The sequence below is a fragment of the Ochotona curzoniae genome, unplaced genomic scaffold (assembly GCF_017591425.1).
Source record: "Ochotona curzoniae isolate NIBS_2020 unplaced genomic scaffold, NIBS_Ocur_1.0 patch258, whole genome shotgun sequence".
Taxonomy (NCBI): Eukaryota; Metazoa; Chordata; class Mammalia; order Lagomorpha; family Ochotonidae; genus Ochotona; species Ochotona curzoniae.
This window is the reverse complement of record NW_024466815.1, coordinates 400,013-418,903: the sequence shown is the minus strand read 5'-3', so window position 1 is coordinate 418,903 and position 18,891 is coordinate 400,013. Positions and strand designations below refer to the sequence as shown.

At 49.7% G+C, this 18,891-nt stretch overlaps 1 protein-coding gene across 1 annotated transcript in view; it reads right to left on the bottom strand.

Annotated features, from left to right (window-relative positions):
• The window catches only part of LOC121166872 (signal-induced proliferation-associated 1-like protein 3), a 209,217-nt gene that overhangs the window by 85,984 nt on the left and 104,342 nt on the right, over nt 1-18,891 (bottom strand). The window lies entirely within an intron of this gene.

The following is an 18,891-nucleotide window of genomic DNA, read 5'->3' as shown; positions in this document are numbered from 1 at the left end:
GCGTCTCAACAGACTCATTGGTTTGTTCTCACTATGACCCAAATGAGACCCACACCACACCTTTTCCTAGATCTCTTCTCTGCAATCTCTTCCTTAATTTTTTTAAAGATTTATTTTTATTGCAAAGTCAGATATACAAAGGAGGAGAGACAGAGAGGAAGATCTGTCCACTGATTTACTCCCTAAGTGGCTACAATGGCTGGAGCTGAGTCGATCTGAAGCCAGGAGCCAGGAACTTCTTCCAGGTCTCCCAGGCTGGTGCAGGGTCCAAAGGCGTTGGGCAGTCTTCGACTGCTTTCCCATTCCACAAGCAAGGAGATGGATGGGAAGCAGGGATGCCGGGATTAGAACTGACGCCCATATGGGATCCTGGCGCATGCAAGGTGAGGACTTTAGCCACTAGGCCACTGCACTGGGCCCCATCCCTCCTTAATTTTGATGCCCTCTACTTGCTGGGGGAATGAAGTCATGTGTCCTGTAGTGATTCCCTGTTCTGGAATCCTTGTGTGCACCAATGAACTTGTTCTTCCGACCCCTGCATTCCCTGTAACCTGGCAGCTGCGCACAGAGGCCAGACAATTGGGCAGCTGTCCTGCAGTCTGCTCCTCCCAGCTACTCCCCAGAAAGGAAGTGAGCATGAGGAATGAGTCAACATGAGCAGGGGGATTGCAGGGGAGGGAGGGGGCGGCAGCACAGAGGTAATGTCTCCAGCAGGCTGCATGGCTCACTGATCACTGTGAGCAGATCCTGTCAGTTTCTTGCTGAGACCTCCCCAGGGCCTCAACTCCACCCACTGGCCAGGGGCCCACAGGATCTGGCTCTTGAAGGTCTCCCTGACTAAACTCTGATCTCACCAGTGTCTTTTCCGTTCGGATGTATCACGCCTGACCCAGGATATCTGGACATCCTCCCAGGTGGATCCTTCCCCTGGTGTCAGCTCTTCCCAAACTCCCGAGCACTCTTTTCAAAGTCTTTTTCACCCACTCTGCTTTTTTCTTTTTAAAGACTTATTTCTAAGGCAGTTACATAGACAGAAGGAAAGACAGTGAGATTCCATCCCGTAGTTCACTCCCCAAATGTCCGCAATGACAGAGCTGGGTCAGGTTGAAGCCAAAAGCTTCTTTAGGGTCTCTCACATGGGTGGCAGAGGACTAAGGACTTGGACCACATTTCACCACTTTTCCAGGTAGTAATGCAGGGAGCTGGATGGGATGTGGAACAGCCAGCAGGGCTTAAACTGGCACTCATATGGGATGCTGGTGCTATAAGTGGTGGCTTAATACGTTATGCCATGGCACTGGCCCCTCAGTTTTTCTTAGCTATCATCAACAGCTGAGGTTAGTTTGGTTGTTAGTCACTCAATGACTGTCCCACCACAAAAATGCCAGCTCCGGAAGGGTGGGGATGTCTCTCTTGTTCACTGATGCAGCCCTAGAACCTGAAATAGTGTCCAGGACACAGGGTCATCACGTGCTGCATGCAAAGGATAGCCTTGACCGAATCTTGAGGATCAGTGCCTCCCGAGTCACAGGCCTCTGGGGAGGGAGTTCACGCTGTGTCCTCCAGTATGAAACACTGGGCTTTGTCTTGCCCTTGAACTTCTGGAAGACGAAACCCCATGCTAGAAGAGGAAGGGGAAAGTGGGCCACCGTGTCCCTCCTCCTGCCAATAGAACTGATTTTGTTCAGGGTGGGAGAGTGCTGAGCACTGGCATCAAGGTGTCCAGTAACTTTTCTTTCCCTTAACCTAAGGCTGGCCACGACTGTTCTGGTGACGCCTACTGGTGCTTCCTGTGTGAGGAAGTACAAGGCTGCCTTTGTGTGGGTGCATGTGCGTGGTCATTTTAAAACTTGTGCCCAGAGACAGAGGAGAGTGAACTGACAGATGCACAGGGAAGCTAAAACAGATTTATGGAGTCTAACAACAGGCGAGCCTAGGAGAGTGCGAGCAGACAGGAAGCCAGGGGAGCAGGCTTTGTGTGTCCTTGTGCTCTGTGAGCACACCGACAACTCCTGTAGATGGCAGGGGATGCAGCACAGAGGAGCAATTGCTCTAGGGAAGTGGGCGAGAGGCTGGGGCAGCCTTCGGTGACCTGGACAGCAGCGGCCTCTTCTGAGGAGGCAAGCGGGCTTCTACTCCTTCTAGTTTAGCCTCGCAGAAATGTGTCTGCCACATCATTTGATCTCTCAAGGGGAATCAGACACCTGGAGCTGTGGGCAACACTTCCTATTCAAAAAGCAAACAGTGACAACCGACCAGCAGCCAGGCGGAGCAACTCCAGGACTGTCAAGAGGCCGACCCTGGCTGCCTGTGAGTGTGCCCATGCGCCTACACATGTGTATGTGCCCTCCCACTTGATGCTCCCACGTCCTTCCTGTGCTTCACAGTTGTCCTCACCAGTCTCCCAACCCATGAGGACCTGAGCTATACTACATCCCTGGTAGGCAAATGTGTGTCAAACCAAGGCAAGGCAGACAGCTCTGCTTTTCATGCATCCTGCCGGCCACCTCTGGTATTATCCGGATTCTACCTGTCTTCAGTAAGAGGCAAGCATTGCCTGGCTGGTAAGAAGCCTGCATGCTGTATCATAGTGCCTGGGTTTGACCCTGCTTCCTGCGGATGCTCAGCATGGGAGGCAGCAAGTGATGGCCCAGTGCTTAAGCCTCTGTCACTCAGGTGGGAGACCCGGGTTGGGCTCCCAGCTTCTGACTTCAGCTGGCCTGTTCTGGCTATTGCAGGAGTTTAGAAGAATGAACCAGAGGATGGGAACCCTGGAAGTTTGTGTTTCAAATGAAGCTAATTTTTTTTTAAAGTCAGATATACAGAGAGGAGGAGAGACAGAGGGGAAGATCTTCCGTCCGATGATTCACTCCCTAAGTGAGCGCGACGGCCGGCGTGTTCAAGGTGAGGACTTTAGCCGTTAGGTCATGCTGCCGGGCTCAAATGAAGCTAATTTTAAAAAGTCAATACTAGGGTCCAGTGTGGTGGCCTAGCAGCTAAAGTCCTCACCTTGTACGTGCTGGGATCTCATATGGGCGTAGGTTCTAATCCCGGCATCCCTGCTTCCCATCCATCTCCCTGCTTGTGGAATGGGAAAGTAGTAGAGGACTGACCAAAGCCTTGGGACCCAGCAGCAGTGTGGGAGACCTGGAAGAGGCTCTGGGTTCCTGACTTCGGATCGGCACAGCTCCAGCCATTGTGGTCACTTGGGGAGTGAATCAACGGACAGAAGATCTTCCTCTGTCTCTCCTCCTCTCTGTATATCTGACTTTCCAATAAAAATAAAAAAATAAATCTTTAAAAAAAAGTTGATACTAAAGTACACTGCAAACAATAGCAAGGACCAACAAGTGACCACAAAGAACAGTGATCTTTGAAAAATTCAGAGAAAGTGCTGTGCTGAGGCACAGCACGTTAAGCCTTGACCCTATAACACCAGATTCCTACACTGATACCAGTTAATGTCCTGGATGCTCTGCTTCTGATCTAGTTTCGTGCTGATGTGCCTGGGAAAGCAGCGGAGGAAGGCCCAGGTGCTTGAGGCCTTGCGCCAATAGGCGTTCCAGGCTCCTAACTCAGCCTAATCCAGCCCTGGCCTTTGCTGCCATTCGGAGGGTGAACCAGCGGATGGAAGATCTCCCTCTGCATCTCCTTTCTCTCTGGGATTCTACCATTCAAATAAATAGTTTTTTTAAAAAAATTTAAAGTTCATAGAAAATATAAAAAGTGGTACATGGATTTTAAAAACTTTTTGCTCCAAAATAAACCGTTTAACTTCATGAATTATTTTAAAAGCAATTTACCTATTTATTTGTAAGGCTGGATGACAGATGGCAGAGGAGAGGTAGCTAGAGATCTTCCATCCATACAGGTTCACTCCCCAAAATGCTTACAAGAGCTGGGGCTGGGCCAGGCCAAAGCCTGGAACCACCGCCCCACCCCGAGTCTCACAGGTGGCAGGCACCCAAGCATGTGGACCATCATTCACTGCCTCCCAGGTGTTTTATGGTAAGTATCACGTAGTTGCAACCCTACCAGGCACTCTGAGATGGGATGTGGACAATCCAAGTGGTGGCTTATCTGCCTGTGTCCACATGCCTGCCCCTCTGTGAATTTTTGATAGTATCTAACAAGCCTGTGGGATGGATTTGGTTAGGGGCTCCTGGTTTCCATCCTGTGCTGATCAAGGGGTGCTACAGCTTTGCCTCAGAAAATGAAAATTTTGTTCATTTTCTGTTTACTGTCTCTGCCACAAACAGTTCTAGAATGGCAGGGGTGTTCTCCCTGAAGCCCTGAGCCTAGGACCATACCCTGTTGGATGCTGGATCCCAGCAGGTCAGTGTGGACAGGGAGCAGAGGGAGGACCGGTCCTCTGAAGTCACACTGGAGCTGGCTGGGAAACCAGTGGCCCAGACATAATCCTGACTGCTGACGCCCGCACTGCTGGACAGATGGGCTTTGTTGGCATTCTGCTCCCAGCTCAGTCAGGAACAGTCAATCTCCTCTGTGGACACACAGGCCCTGGTCTCCTGGCACCAATGCCTTCTCTGAGCTGCTACAGCCAGGTCTCCCTGAGATAATCAGAGGCGGACGAGCATTCACAGCCTGTCTAGGCCTCCGGGGCTCGAGCCCCTGGGTCTCTTTCTGGTTCTTTGCTTCCTGAGCTCCCCCTTCCTAAATGTATCTGCATCTTCTTGATAGGGACAGCCCAGATAGGGGAGTAGCACAGCATCCATAAAGGAACCAGACTTAAGTGCCGGGGTGCCATGGCCTGATCAATGAGACAGGGGCAATAGTTTCAATCCGTAAGTGGGGCTGACACCACCTCTGTCTCAGCCACTGCTATGACTAGTATTCTTTCATGTATCTTTGGATGACTTTCCCCACTGGCCCGCTGCAGAAGCACAGCTGGGGCAGGCCTGGGGTGTGGGCTCAGCAGCTGGGTGGCCTCTCCTGGGCCTCTGTGTGAGACAGAAGGTCCAGAGAGGAGAGGTCTCTGTACTGACAGGAGTGCCGGCTGGACTTTTGTGGAGGATCTGGGGATTCCTTTCCTCTTGTGCTGCTGTGATTATTTTTTTTTTTTTTTAAAGATTGTTCCTTCAATCTCCTGTTCATTCTTTTACGTCTTCAATAAATTCTGTTTCTGTCCAAGATGGCCAAGTGTGGCTTATGCTGCTGGCGTCAGGAGCTTGACTAATTCAAAGTGCTGTGTGCGAGGCAGGCAGCTGAGGGACCGCGGCTGGGAAAATCTAGGGCAGCCTCAGAGAAAGCAGCAAAACGAGGACTGAGCAGTGGCACTGGCGCAGTCAGGTGCAGGTAATACCACCAGCCTGAAGTGGCTCGGCCAGTGACGACACGGGTTCGCACGTAACCGGGAGCCTGGACGTGGCAGAAATGGGTCAGCGATGTCAGGTGCACTCCCTCCCCCATCCCTCTGCCTCGCTTGGTGTACTGCTGGTTTCCATCTTGGGGCTTCTTGCCTCACGGTCGCCAGCTGGTCCCCCAGCCATGCTTCGTGCTGTGCCCCAGGTGACAGGGGAGACCAGGAGGACATGAACGCACTCCTCCCCATCAGACCTGGAGAGTGGGAGCATCTTTCCCAGGGCACACCCTTGCCCTCACTCATTTCTTTCATGTGTATGGTTACCTCAGCTGCAAGGAGAGCTGAGCAGAGCAGAATCCATGATCATTCTTGGGCCCCTGTTAGAGGCGTCGGCTACCCGCGGTGTGTCTGTGGGTCCGATGCTTCCAGTCTGTGCTTGTCAAGAGGTGGGGGAACTTAAGCTGAGGGAGGGCTTTCTTATGAAGCCCCAAAGCCTAGAGGCTAGAACAGCAAACAGGCAAACACCACGGCTGTGGCGTACTGGCCTCAGGGGCCACAGTACCTTATGGGGCAGAAGAAAGAGGAAGACTAAGCTTTCCTACCAGTGACAGACATTTGCGGTTTGCTTCCCTAGTCACTCCATAATTCTTTTTTTCCAGATTTCTCTTTGGGAACCCACTCTTTCCAACTGGTCGCCCAATGGACTAGAGGTATGGTTCCTTCCCTTGCTCAGGAACTCACTGGTTGACTTGATCAGAAACAGGGAGACCCAGTGACATCACTGTCAGGAATGAATGATGAAGAATGTGCCTTCCTTATCCAGATCATGAGAGGACATGAGGGATGGAATCACAGCAGCTATCTTGTGACCCTGAGGCAAGAACTACCTGTGTAGGAGACTGAGTGTTAGAATCTAGGAGCTGTAATCACATTCTGGATCTAACTGGTCCTGAAGCCAACCCTTTTCCATTTGTAATCAGCGAGGATTGTAGTTATATAACAAAACTAACCAAACAAGAGCAACTTCTGTAACAGCAGCTACGTTGAATATGTCTGTTCTGTGGGCCAGGTTCTCTTCTAAGTAATTTGTTGACTCCACAGTGCAGGAGTCATTGTCACTCCATTTCACAGCTGAGGAAAGTGAGGGGCAAGCAGATGAAGTACTGTGCCCAAGGCCATGTGACTAGGAGGGGACAGGACTGCATTCTGACCCTAGCTCCTGCATGTCAGAGGGTCCCGAGTTCAGGCCCCAGCCCTCGCTGCACTCTGGGATAGCTTCTGGACTTTTGCAGTTCTCTTTCCTTTGTGGTGGCCTACAGTTACAAGCCCTCCAGGTCCAATGGCTCGCTGAGTTCCAGACTCGACCACCCACCTGTTCACCTGACATCACTGCATAAGAGAGTCCTTTAAGAGGTTCACGGAAAATAGAATTCAAAGCTAACTATTTCAGTGCAAAATAATTCTGAAGTCCAGACACGTGGGATGTCTTCAAAGGGCTCATGAAGACAAAAACTCTAACAAAGCTGTTTTGTAGACTTCACCATATTTTGCAGTGAAATAAAACACCTTTCAATTCTATTTTCCCACAAGCCTTCTTGAAGTCACCTCGTGGGTATCTTTCACACATGGCCAACCCAACATTCCCAACCGGAACTCCTTGTACCTCCTCATCCATAAAATTCAATCTGTCTCAGGCTGCCTGCGGTCACAGATGCCCCGGGGCTTCCCCAAGCAAAGCTTGCTTCCTGCTCTTGGAACTGTCCACCTGAGTCTGTCACCTCAGTTCCCAGCCAACAGAGGGGCCCTTCCCTGGGACCCTGCCAGTTTCAGAGATGAGATGTGGCTGAACCATGCAATGGCCCTTCATTAGCTCCTCAGGAACAACACACATGGCCTGCGCTCACCTGTTACTGGCTAGCTGAGTCACCTATCCAAGAAGTTGCCAGCAAGGTGGGGCACCAGAGAATTGGTCAGAGCTGCAATGCAACAGGTCGTCGGCTTCTGTGTGTCAGCTGAAAAGCACCTGCTCCCGCTCAACACCGCCTTTCACACTTCCTCTCCCCCCACTCTCCGCCCCCAACCCCTATAACAGGTCCCAGGCCACCTGTCTCTCCCACCTTCTGAGCTGCCATGACTTTGCACTGGATGAATAATCCCAATCCCATTTTCCTGGTTCTGCCCCGTTCCCCTAAGGGCCCTTGTCTACCTCGCAGGCAGGGACAAACACAGGGATAAAATCCAAACGCCCTGCCTCAGCCCTCAGGCTCCCGCTCCCTGCTTCCTGCTTCCCCAGGCCAAGTCACAAAGCCCTTCTTTCAGTTCTGTGCACACCTCCAGCTGCCTGTTGCTTCGGGGCTTTTGCACACCACATTCCTACGGTCCTTTCTCATACAAGACTTAATCCAGGGCCCAGCACAATAGCGTAGTGGTTAAAGTCCTCACCTTGTATGCACCGGGATCCCATATGGGTGCCAGTTTCTTTCTTTTTTTTTCCATTTTTTTTTTATTATATTTTGACAATCTTTACATAGTTAATTAGGGTAAAAAGGTTCAAGGGCTACAGGAAAGTGGGTGAGACTATTATTTTTTCCATATTGTTTCCTTCATGTTTAAAGGGGGGTATTAAGGGAGAAGGCCCACCCAATTTCCCACCCTCCCCAGGTCCCGGATGTAGGGTATGCTCTGAGGTTCTTGCTCAGGTGGTTTGATATTTCAACAGTTATGAATCACTGCCAATCTTGCCACTCCAAGCACTATGAGGTCTTTGAAGAATCCACTGGTTGATACAGTCCATCATAGAGTCTCTGCCCCATATTTCGCTGCTAAGATATAGCTGAGAAGACTGGTTGACCTGTTCTGTCTTCTCTCTTTTCTTGGTTTGGGTTCAGCATTTCGGTTGGGGAGATCTCCAAAGAAACTGTCTGAGGTATTCTCAAACCAGATTCTTGTGTGTTCTAGCAAGTACAGGGCCCAGCACAGTCTATCGCCCCGATCAGCTGGTGTTTGCAATTGCTGGGTTGGTTCTGTTTTCACTCCCAACTTCCACTGGAATCAATGGGTGTTACAGTCCAGCCTGGTGCTGCCCAGCACATACTCGGCCCTCGCATAAACCAGTGGGAGCTGCAGCCTAGTTGGAGTGACCCGCAATAACCCCCACCAGGCCCGCCCCCTACCCTGGTTAGATGGGCACCAGATTCTAATCCTGGCGGCCCTGCTTCCCATCCAGCTCCCTGCTTGTGTTCTGGGAAAGCAGTTGAGGACGGCCCAAAGCCTTGGGACCCTGCACCCGCCTGCAAGAACCAGAGGAAGCTCCTGGCTCCTGGCTTCGGATTGGCTCAGCTCCAGCCATTGCAGCCGCTTGGGGAGTGAGCCATTAGATGGAAGATCTTCCTCTCTGTCTCTCCTCCTGTCTGTATATCTGCCTTTCCAATAAAAATAATTTTTTTTAAAAGATTCAATCCAAGAACTACTTGCCCCCCTCCCTTCTCATCGACCTCATTCAGTCCCTAGCTTGGGCACTCAGAGTACTTTGGATCTCTTGTATCTGTCTCTGGGGGCATCTGTGTCAATGTGTGAAAGCTCCCTTGAGACTGTGCGAGGGCACCTACTCTGTGCTACCTGTATAGATACTGAAGATGTAACTGAGCAGTACAGAAAAGGCTCCTGCTCCCACACATTTGTGCCCAGTACAGGAGGCCAGTGGGAAAAAAGACAGAAAACAAGGCCATTTCAAAGGATGGGGTGCAAAGTAAAGGAACATGATCTATAACGTGTAATCTGTAAAGTACATGGTAAAGAAACAAGACAAATAATGTGCAAAGCACATGGTAAAATGTATGATGCATAATAACACGTAAAAAGAAAGGAACATGGAGTGTAATACACAACATGTACAGCACACAGTAAAGGATAACAACATATAATATATAATGTGTAAAGTATAAAAGGTAAAAGAACATGACATAGGACTGGCGTTGTGGCACAGTGCGTACAGCTACGCTGTAAGGCTGGCAATCCCACATGGGCATTGGTTCAGGTCCTGGCTATTCCATTTCTAATCCTGCTCTCTGTTGATGGCCTAGGAAAGCAGTTGAGGATGGTGGAAAAACCCGGATCCTTGTCATTCAGTGTGGGAGACCTGGATGAAGTTCCTGGCTTCAGCCTGGCTGGGCACTAGATGGTGCAGCCATCTGGGGAGTGAACCAGTGGATGGAACCTCTCTTTATAACTGGCTTTTGAATGAATGAATGAATGAATAGGTAGAACTTAAAGAACACAACAGGGCCCAGTGCAATAGTCCAGTGGTTACATCCTGTGTTGCATCTGCTGGAATCCTATATAGGCTTCAGTTCTAATCCCGGTGGCCCCGCTTCCCATTCAGCTCCCTGCTCATGGCCTGGGAAAGCAGTCGAGGACAGCCCAAAGCCTTGGGAGCCTGTACCCGCATTGGAGACCTGGAAGAAGCTCCTGGCTCCAAAATGGTTTAGTTCAGCTCTGACCACTGCGGCCACCTGAAGAGTGAACCAGCTGACAGATCTTCCTCTCTGTCTCCCTTCTCTGTATATCCACCTTTCCAATAAAAATAAATAAATCTTATTTTTTTTAAAGAACACAACATATAATACATAACATGTAAAGCATGTGGGCTAGGAACACGATATCACAGTGAGAGGCACTTACATGGAGGGGTTGGGAAGGCATACTGAAGAGGAAGCACCTGAACTGGGATCTGCACAGAGGGCGGGCCAGGGCCACGTACCAGGTGTGCTGATGAGTGAGGCTACTGTATGCGGGCAGAGAAGCTGAGGCGGCCAGCAAGGTTGGCCAGGGCTACCCAAGGCAGCAGCTCTTTTCCCCAGATGTCCATCACAGGCACTGTAGGAGCAGCTTTTACAAGCCACAGACGTCTGACCATGCCCTGCCTCCAAAGTGGATTTGTGGTGGGACCCAGAGGCTCTCAGAAGCTTGGAAGCTGACTCCAGTGCACACACAGGGCTGAGGGCAGGAAGACCAGAGACAGCAAGGAGAAGAGAGCCTCACTCCAGGCCCTCGAGAGGCAGGACCACTGAGGGGAGGCTGACAGGAGCTGGGTTAGACTCAGCAGTGAGGTAGGAGGGCAGGTGTGACAGGGGCCCCAGGCAGCAGGTGCAGCAGGGTGGCACCAAGTGATCAACAGGAGTGGGTGCTGCTGAGAGGGTCATTCCTGGTGGCAATTATGCATGATGGGCACTGGTGACCCTCATGGTGCTCCAGATAGGGCTGTCCATGTCCCATCCCCAGGCTCTTCAATGTCACCAGCTCCCCCCCGCCTCCTCATCCTGGAGAAGAGTCCTCCCCTCCCCTCCCTCCCTTCACTGAACTCCCAAGATTACAATCTGCAGTATTTTGGAGTATCTTTTGAACAGCTCCAAGTCTGGAGTGGACAGGGGTCTGCCATACTTGTTCTTGTGTACAGAGGAGGAGGAAGGGCTGACATCGTGGGGAGGAGGATACTAACAAAAAGGCTAACACTGAGAAGCTCTCCCAATGTGTCAGGCTCAGACTACACACCGGCATGCATTGACTTGTGTGTTGTCACGTGGGACGTGTGTTATACTGTTCTACAGAGGAGGCAAAGGTTGCATGGCCAAGTCATGTGGTTGGTAGGTGGAGCAGCTGGGACAGTCTGGCTTGGCTGCTGAGCTCTAAATGAAAGACAAGGCAGTTCCAGTGCACGTGGCATGGGAGTACAGGAATGACGTAATTCTCTTCAAAATCAATTCAGAGGGACAAAATTCTAGAAGCTAGCAACAGCTCAGCAGGTTTCAGGGTAAAAAAATAATTTTTTTTGTCTTATCTTATTGGAAGTCTGCACATTTGAGGGCCTACTTTGGGGCTCCCTCAGGAAATAAGATGGATGGAAATCTCAGAAATCTCATTAGAGAGCATCGCAGCAAAGACTGTTCTATCAGCCCCAAGAACAGTGAGTGGGGTCTCTGGCACGGCCGTGAAGACTTGTGCTTCCATATTTAATGTGAGAAGGCCCAGAGGATTGGGGTTTCTAACTGCAATCTACCCTGGCACCTCCCTGGCACATTCCTACCCACAGGACCAAGGGCGACTGTCTACAGCCTTACAGTCAAACTATGGGACTCCTACTTGGGATCAGAGTTCCCAAGCAACCTGCCTGTCCCGCTTTTTAGGGTGTTACATTGGTATAGCCCCCCCGCCACGGGAGAACAGGAAGAATATATGTTGGAATGACATGCAATGACATTTTTGGTGTGCGTTCTATTTTAATCCAGTAATTCCATTTCTAGGTATCAGCCCTTCGGTCAAACTGAGACAGGTACCTGATGATTCTACTGTCACAGTGTTTGCATTTCTTTAACTCATAAGAGCTGGGAGCAGCTCAATACCCATCGGTGCAGGCCAGGTTCAGTGAATGAGGGCACCTCTACTCCAGGGAATAAGATAGCTGAGCAATAAAAAGCAAGGGAGCCCTGGGTGTAACGTACGCAAGAAGCCGCTGCAGCTCCATGAGACGAGCTGCTGACTGCATGCCAGGCACAGTGCAAAGTGTCTAAGATTTGTCAATCCATGAATCCTCTGGGCATCCCTGTGAGGGCGGGACTAACACCAACCTCATTTTAAACCCAATGCAACAGAGGCCACAGGGGTTGGGAGAACCAGCCCAGGTCATTCAACCAGAAAGTGATGGCTCTGGGACTAGAACACAGACAACAGAGCATGGTGGTTTTACTCTCTGCTGACTTGAGAAGGGAAAGGGGCAAGCTGCAGAAGTCAGTCCAATACAACCTCACCGAGTTCAAAAGAGAGCCCAAAACGGCGGGGCTGTGTTTAGCACGTCTCCCTCCAGGACTCTCCCCTTGTCGGTGAACATACAAGGAGATGCTCACCACAGCAGCAAGGAGGGAGTGTCAGAAGCTGGGAGTAACTTCTAGGTCACACAAGTAAGCGCGTGAGGGAAAGCAGGGGCCGAGTAAAAGAGAAGCAGAATGGGAGAGACTGACAGTCCCCAGCGGGGTGCCAGTCCCTGTGCCAGTCTTGCTTTGGGACCCAGAAGTCTGAATGGTACCCAACTTTCCAAACATTCCTCCACAGCCTGGCAAGGTGCTCCACCCTGAGCACCAAGGGGAGGATGGGTTCCGATCCTGGGCTTACATGCTCCCCAGCGAAAAGCACCCCCAATGCTTGCTGCCTTGTCTGTTTTTACTCCAGCTGAGTTTACGCAGGCTAAATGCCTGTATGATTAAATGTTTAAATAGGAGAGATGGAAGTTTTAAAAAAAAAGGTAGTTGGTAGCTGCCTTTCTCACTCATCCCTAGGCCTTGGCTCTCTTTCCTGATGTAGCAGTAGCATAGTCAATATAGCCAAGACTACTCAGGTTCAACTCCTGGCCTCACCACTTAACTGACTAGGCCCTGGACAAGTGACTCTGTACCTTGGTTTTGATCTCTGTAAATAGAGGTAGCAGGGAGTGGCGCTGTGGGGTAGCAGACTGATTATCCACCTGTGGCACCAGCTTCCCAGTTCAAGCTCCAGCTGCTCTTCTCATCCTGCTCCCTGTTAATGTGCCTGGGAAAGCAGCAGATGGCGGCCCAGGTCCCTGAGAGATATGTAAGTAGCTCCTGGCTTCTAGCTTTGGACTGGCCCAGTTCTAGCTGTTATGGCCAAATGTGGAGTGAACCAGCAGATGGAGGGTCTCCCTTTGTATCTCCTTAACTTTATCTTTCACTTAAAAAAATTAAATACATCTTAAAAAAAAGGGGGGGGAGGCAGTAACGGATTAATCCTCAAGAAAGTAGTGAATTGATAATTGTAGAGACTCAAATATACTTGGCATAGTGACATAAAAGACTAGTTATTAGTGTTTTCATTTGAATAATACTAAAAACAAACAAACAAAACCCAACATTAAGCAAATCCAACGTGGCTGTGCAATGAACCCTTGCTCCTCTGTGCTCCCTGTGGGGAATCCCTGGAGCAGTAACTCCTGCTTCCCAACACCCCCAGAGCCGGACCACCGAGGGCAAGTGTCCCCTCAGAGTCACCGCAGCATCTAGTGGGTGTCGCTACCTCCCCTGCAGCACATGGGGACCGAGCATCTTGTTCCAATTCTGGGCACAGTCTCACTCCAAATCAGACTTTGAAATGCACAATTGGAAAGAGCTGCTTTCTGGTATGGGCACGCACACCAGGCCCACCCACGAGCTGCAGCCATGCTTGTGTGTGGTGAGGATGGCGTGACAGTGCCAGGCAAGGGGCCTCTGCTGTCAGGACAGTCCCCTTCTGGGGAGCCTTGATTTGGGGCATAGCCACTGCTCCAGGCTGTCCTTGAGCTTACTGGCCCTAGCCAGGTTCAATACTGAGCTGCAGGCATTGCTGTGGCTGTGCTGCTTATTGTAATTATTAAAATTTTCTGGGTAGACAGCTGCTACCCTGAATCCTGAGTGCCTCTACTCTGGGGCAGCACTGGGTCCCACAGCTTGTGGGTCTATTCTCACGGGCCACTGCTCAGGCCAGACTGATGGTTAAATATTTAGAAGGTTCCCTCCAGGGCTCATGCCTGTGGCCAGGCCAGGCTTTCTTTAGAAAATGATGTCTTGTCAGCATGAAGACGACCTGCAAACTAATCCCAGCTAATTGCCACCAAGACCTGCTAAGATCACATCTGTTAGGCCTGGTGATTAAATCAATATTTGCCTATCTTGATTAAATAGAGCCGGGAAATCCTTGTAGAAAACATCTGTTAAAGCCCTGTTCTTGCCGTTCTGCTCTTGGGGGACCAGGCTGGGGATGGGTGGGTAGGTGGTTGTCTCTCACTCTGCTTGTCCTCACCTGAGGGCAGTGGGGATGGGGTCAGCACTGATCTCACCTGGAAGGCCATGGCTGGGAAGGTTCCCTAGGGGAGGGCAGGGGAAGGGAGAGGAGGGAAGTGGAGAGGACAGGAAGGGAGTGAGCTGGACATGTGCACAGCTGGGCCTTGTCATTCTGGTTGGCACCCAGATGCTGGTGGTTATCACCCACCAGCGCAGCCAGCCACCGATCCAGCACCTCTGAGAGCCTGACCTTGTGGAAAGCACGTGACTGGAACCAGCACTTAGCTCTCCTGACTAGCTGCTGAGGGAGTTCTATGGCCATTCCTCTTTCACAAGGGGGAGGTCAAGGCCCAGGGAGGTCTGGGAAGAGTGTGAACTGTCAAAAGGAGAGCAAAAATGGCCAGGACTGCAGTTTTTTGAGCAGCAACTGCAAGCAGGAGCTCATGCTAGAGGTCTAGTGTAGTGGGCTATTCCTTCAGCTGCATATGACAAGGGCAGTCCCCACTTCATGAGCACTGGCCTCACACCAGCATCCCTAACAGGACTCTTAAGTGTCTTCCTATAGCCTCCACTTCACAGTAGGGTACACAGAGGCAACCAATCCCCCCTCTCACCCAAGATGACCCAGTAAGAGAATGGGTAGAAGTGGGACTTTAACCAGTTGGAGAGAATTGCTGGCCGCTACTCCTGTTGCCTTTAAAAACTAGGGACAGCCTTATGAAAACAGTGGGTGCTCAAGCAATGCATGCCCTTCATTTTTGGGTGACTGTAGACAGAAATCTGAGGCTCACACTATGGGGTGTTGGATCACCTGGGATCCATACTTGGCACAGAGGTAGCGCACAGAGTAAGAGTGCCATTCTGTCAGGCTGCTGCTTTATCCAGGGAGATGGCCCCATAGGGTACCTCTCAGGAGGCACACCCAGTGGCACAACTGAGCCCAACAACATCCTGGAGCAGTATTTAAACAACGCAGACAACAGCAACAGCTGCACTCGCAGTACATTCATACAGGGGTGGAGGCTGGGGGCAGGGAGAATATCAAACACCCACATAAATGCCCAACAGCCACTGTCCTATGCCATCTGTAGCACCCAAAACAGTGCTGGGATCAGGGTGAGTCCCCAGGAATTATTTTCTGAATCTGTGAAAAAGCAAAAACAAACAAACAAAAAACCAACCAAACAAAAAAAAAACACTTAAAAAAAACCCAGGCAATCAGACACCTGGCTAGAATAGTTAGGTAACTAACCAGTCAGTTAACCAACTACTTAACCAGCCAACCACACACCCATTTAAGCAGCCAATTCTCATGGTTCCGAGTTCTGCCCCTATCTTCTCACCCCTAATCCCATCTGCATCCCTGTCCCACTGTTCCAACCCTCTGCACCTGTGCCAGGTGTGTCTCCACCATCTCCTCATCCCTACCTCCAGGTGTGCATTCCCGTCCCACCTCTTCATCCCTCTGTATCTCTGTCCCTGTCATCTCTTCACCCCATACCCATGTCTGCATTCCTGTCCCACTGTTCCAATCTTCTGTTCCTCTCTCCCCGCCATCTCTTCACCCCTACCCTTACCCCTACCCCTGCATCCCTGTCCCACCACTCGGTCCCTCCTCACCCACATCTGTCCCACTGCTCCACCCCTCTGCACCTCTATCCCTGCCTCTCCATGCTCCTGATCTTGTCTCTGCAGCTGCCTCCGTTTCCCTCACACATGTGCATACAGATGGCTGCAGCCCTGCACACTGCTGACCTCTGAGTCACACTCTGTGTGAACTAACCAAGATGGGTATGTTCCAGGCCAGGCAGCCTTTGCCTGCTCCCTCCCTCTGCTAACCTCTTCCCAGAGTCCAAATCCCCAACATCTGCAGGGAAGCAGAGGAATTAGCTAAGACGACTGGGAAAAAAAATACCAAAAAGCCCAGGAGACAGATATCAAACCACCTGCTAAAGGGAAGGCTACCCTGGCATGTGTAGCACTGTTCTGGCCTCTACTCTCCCTGTGTTTCAGGCAAACATCCTGAGTGCTTCAAGTGGGCTCCTCAATACTCTGACACAGAGAACTCAGAAACTTCAAGAAATAATTCAGTAAAATGACATATTGTCGCATTGAAAAAAAAAAAAAAACGTATTGACAAAAACTCTTAAGTATCTATTTACACTCCCACCCACCTGTCCACCCACCCATCTATTTACCAACCTCTCCATATCTATCTAGGTCAATGCAGAGATCTGGAAGGATGACATCCAGCATAACAGTGGCTCCCCAAGGCATGGGAGTGGCACTGTGTTCACTCATTTTTCCATAATGAGCCTCCCAAACATCCTTGAGTCACGCACATCCCCACTTAGGTTCAACTGAAGCCTCCTTGCTTCTTATTTCTTAAAGTTAGGTCTTTCAGTCACTTACCTAATGACATTGATATTGGATTCATCATATATATTTTTCTAATATTCATTAAACAAAATGTACAAATATTAAGACTCATAACTCTGTATTACTGAAAATGAGCGTTGGCATGCACAATGAGCTGACATCCAAACCAGGGTGCATTTCTCAGGCATGATCCTGAACAGGAAAGCCAGATACAGCATACACACAAGCAGGCACCTTAAAATGTTAAAAGTTTACCCAGATACAGGAAAAACAGAAAACCTGGAAACAATGATCACATCCATTATCCTCTAATCCTTGATCCTCCCACCTTAATAAATTATGTAAACATTATTTAAAATAAAAAACAAAAACAAAACCCCCAAAATTGGTACCAAAGGATTTAAAATTCATTCATAGGTTGTTCATAGTATACATTTTTCTATGAGTTTTGAATAATGGATTCAAGAGGCAAAGTTAGAGGTAAGAATGGAGCATGTGCACCTACTTGTTCCGTCCCCAAATGCCCACGGAGGTGGGGGCTGGGCCCTGTGGAAGCTGGGAGCAGGGAATACAATCCAGGGTGTCCACGTGGGCGACAGGAACCTCGTTACTGAGCTATCACTGGCTTTCTTCTTGGGTCTGCGTTAGGGAACCTGCATATGGACTGTCTTCACTGCTAGGCTGTATGTCTGTCCTTCCATGCACTTTCCTAACACCCTTATTATGCTTGGATTTCTAAATTTTTTTTTGTATCAAAATAAACTTTTAATTCCATTTCCCACAAACTTTTGGAAGTAATACCATACAGTTTGTGATTCTGTTTATCTAAAGTTCAAAATTAGGGAAATGGGAACAATGTCATTTAGAGTTGTGTACACAGGGTACAAACTTTGACAATCCAGAGAGCAGTGGCTTCTATGGGAGGAAGAGGACCCTGGGGTAATGGTCCCTGGCAGCTACCAAGATTTTTTTTAAACTCTTATTTATTTTAATGATAAAGGCAGAGGTATGGGGGTGGGAGGATGAGAGAAAAAAATAGGTGGGGCGGGGGGAGGAGGATGAGAGAAACAAAGGTGGGGAGGAGAGAGAGAGAGCGAGAGAGAGAGAGAGAGAGAGAGAGAGAGACAGACAGACACACACACACACACACACACACACACACACACACACACACAATTCCTACTTGCTAATTCGTTCCCCAAATGTCTGGAATGGCTTGGACTGGGTCAGCCCAAAGCCAGAAGCCGAGATCTCCATCCAGGTTTCCCCTAGGGGTAGAAGGGCCCCCATTCCATGAACCATCCCTGCTGTCTTTCTGGGACTGGGACAGGAAACAAACAAATCCAGGAAATGGATATGAAAGCTATGTATCTTATTAGCTTTTAAAAATGTTCTTGAGGCCAGCGCTGTGGTATAGCATGTAAAGCCACTACTTGTGGTGCTGGCATCCCACAAGGGTGCTGGTTCAATTCCCAGGCTCCATTTCTGATCCAGCTCTCTGGTAATGTGCCTGGGAAAGCAGTGCAAGATGGCCCAAATATTTGGGCCCCCGCTATCATGAGGAAGCTCAAAGAAGCTCCTAGTTCCTGATTTTAGACTGACTCAGCCCTGAATGTTGTGGCCATTTGGAGAGTGAACCAGTGAATGAAGGCTGTCTCTCCCTGTTGTTCCCTCTCTCCTCCTATAACTCTGCCTTTAAGTAAATATGTATATATCCTTTTCTTTCTATAATGTTCTTAGCCTCTGAGCCAGTAATTCTACTTCTTAAGAACTGGTCCCAAAGAGAAGAGAAATGAGGGAAAAAATGAATGGCATTGGATTAAAAAGGGAAAACAGAACCAACCTCACATCTGTCATATCTGTGTGACAGTACCTACCTATGTGCACTGATGCACTAAGAAAAAGAAAAACTAGAAGGAAATACTCCAATATTTGATGCTAAAATGACCTGTGAGTTCGGAAAACTTGTTCTTTATACCTCCATACATATTTTCCAAATTACTTTCAATGAATGTGCCTTCAAAATAAGAGGGGTGGGGGACAACCAAACTCATGAATTATTTTTGAGCTCTTCCCATGTACCCCATAATAAAAATAATAAAGTCATGAACAGGGTGCCCCATTCTCTGCCCCTTCACTAGAGGAGGAGACAAACAAGAACCGAAGTAATCCAAGTGCACACAGTTGTGCACAGCAAGGCAGGTTACAGGGAGGACCTGATGGAAGGGCCTGGAATGCTGAGTGTTTATTTGGTCAAGGAGAGAGGTGCTGGGTGGTGAGGAGAAGGATGAGCAGCAGGTCCAAAGACTTCCATGCCTTTAGGATTCAAAGTTTGCTCCCACTGCAGGTCTCAGAGGGCAAGTGCCC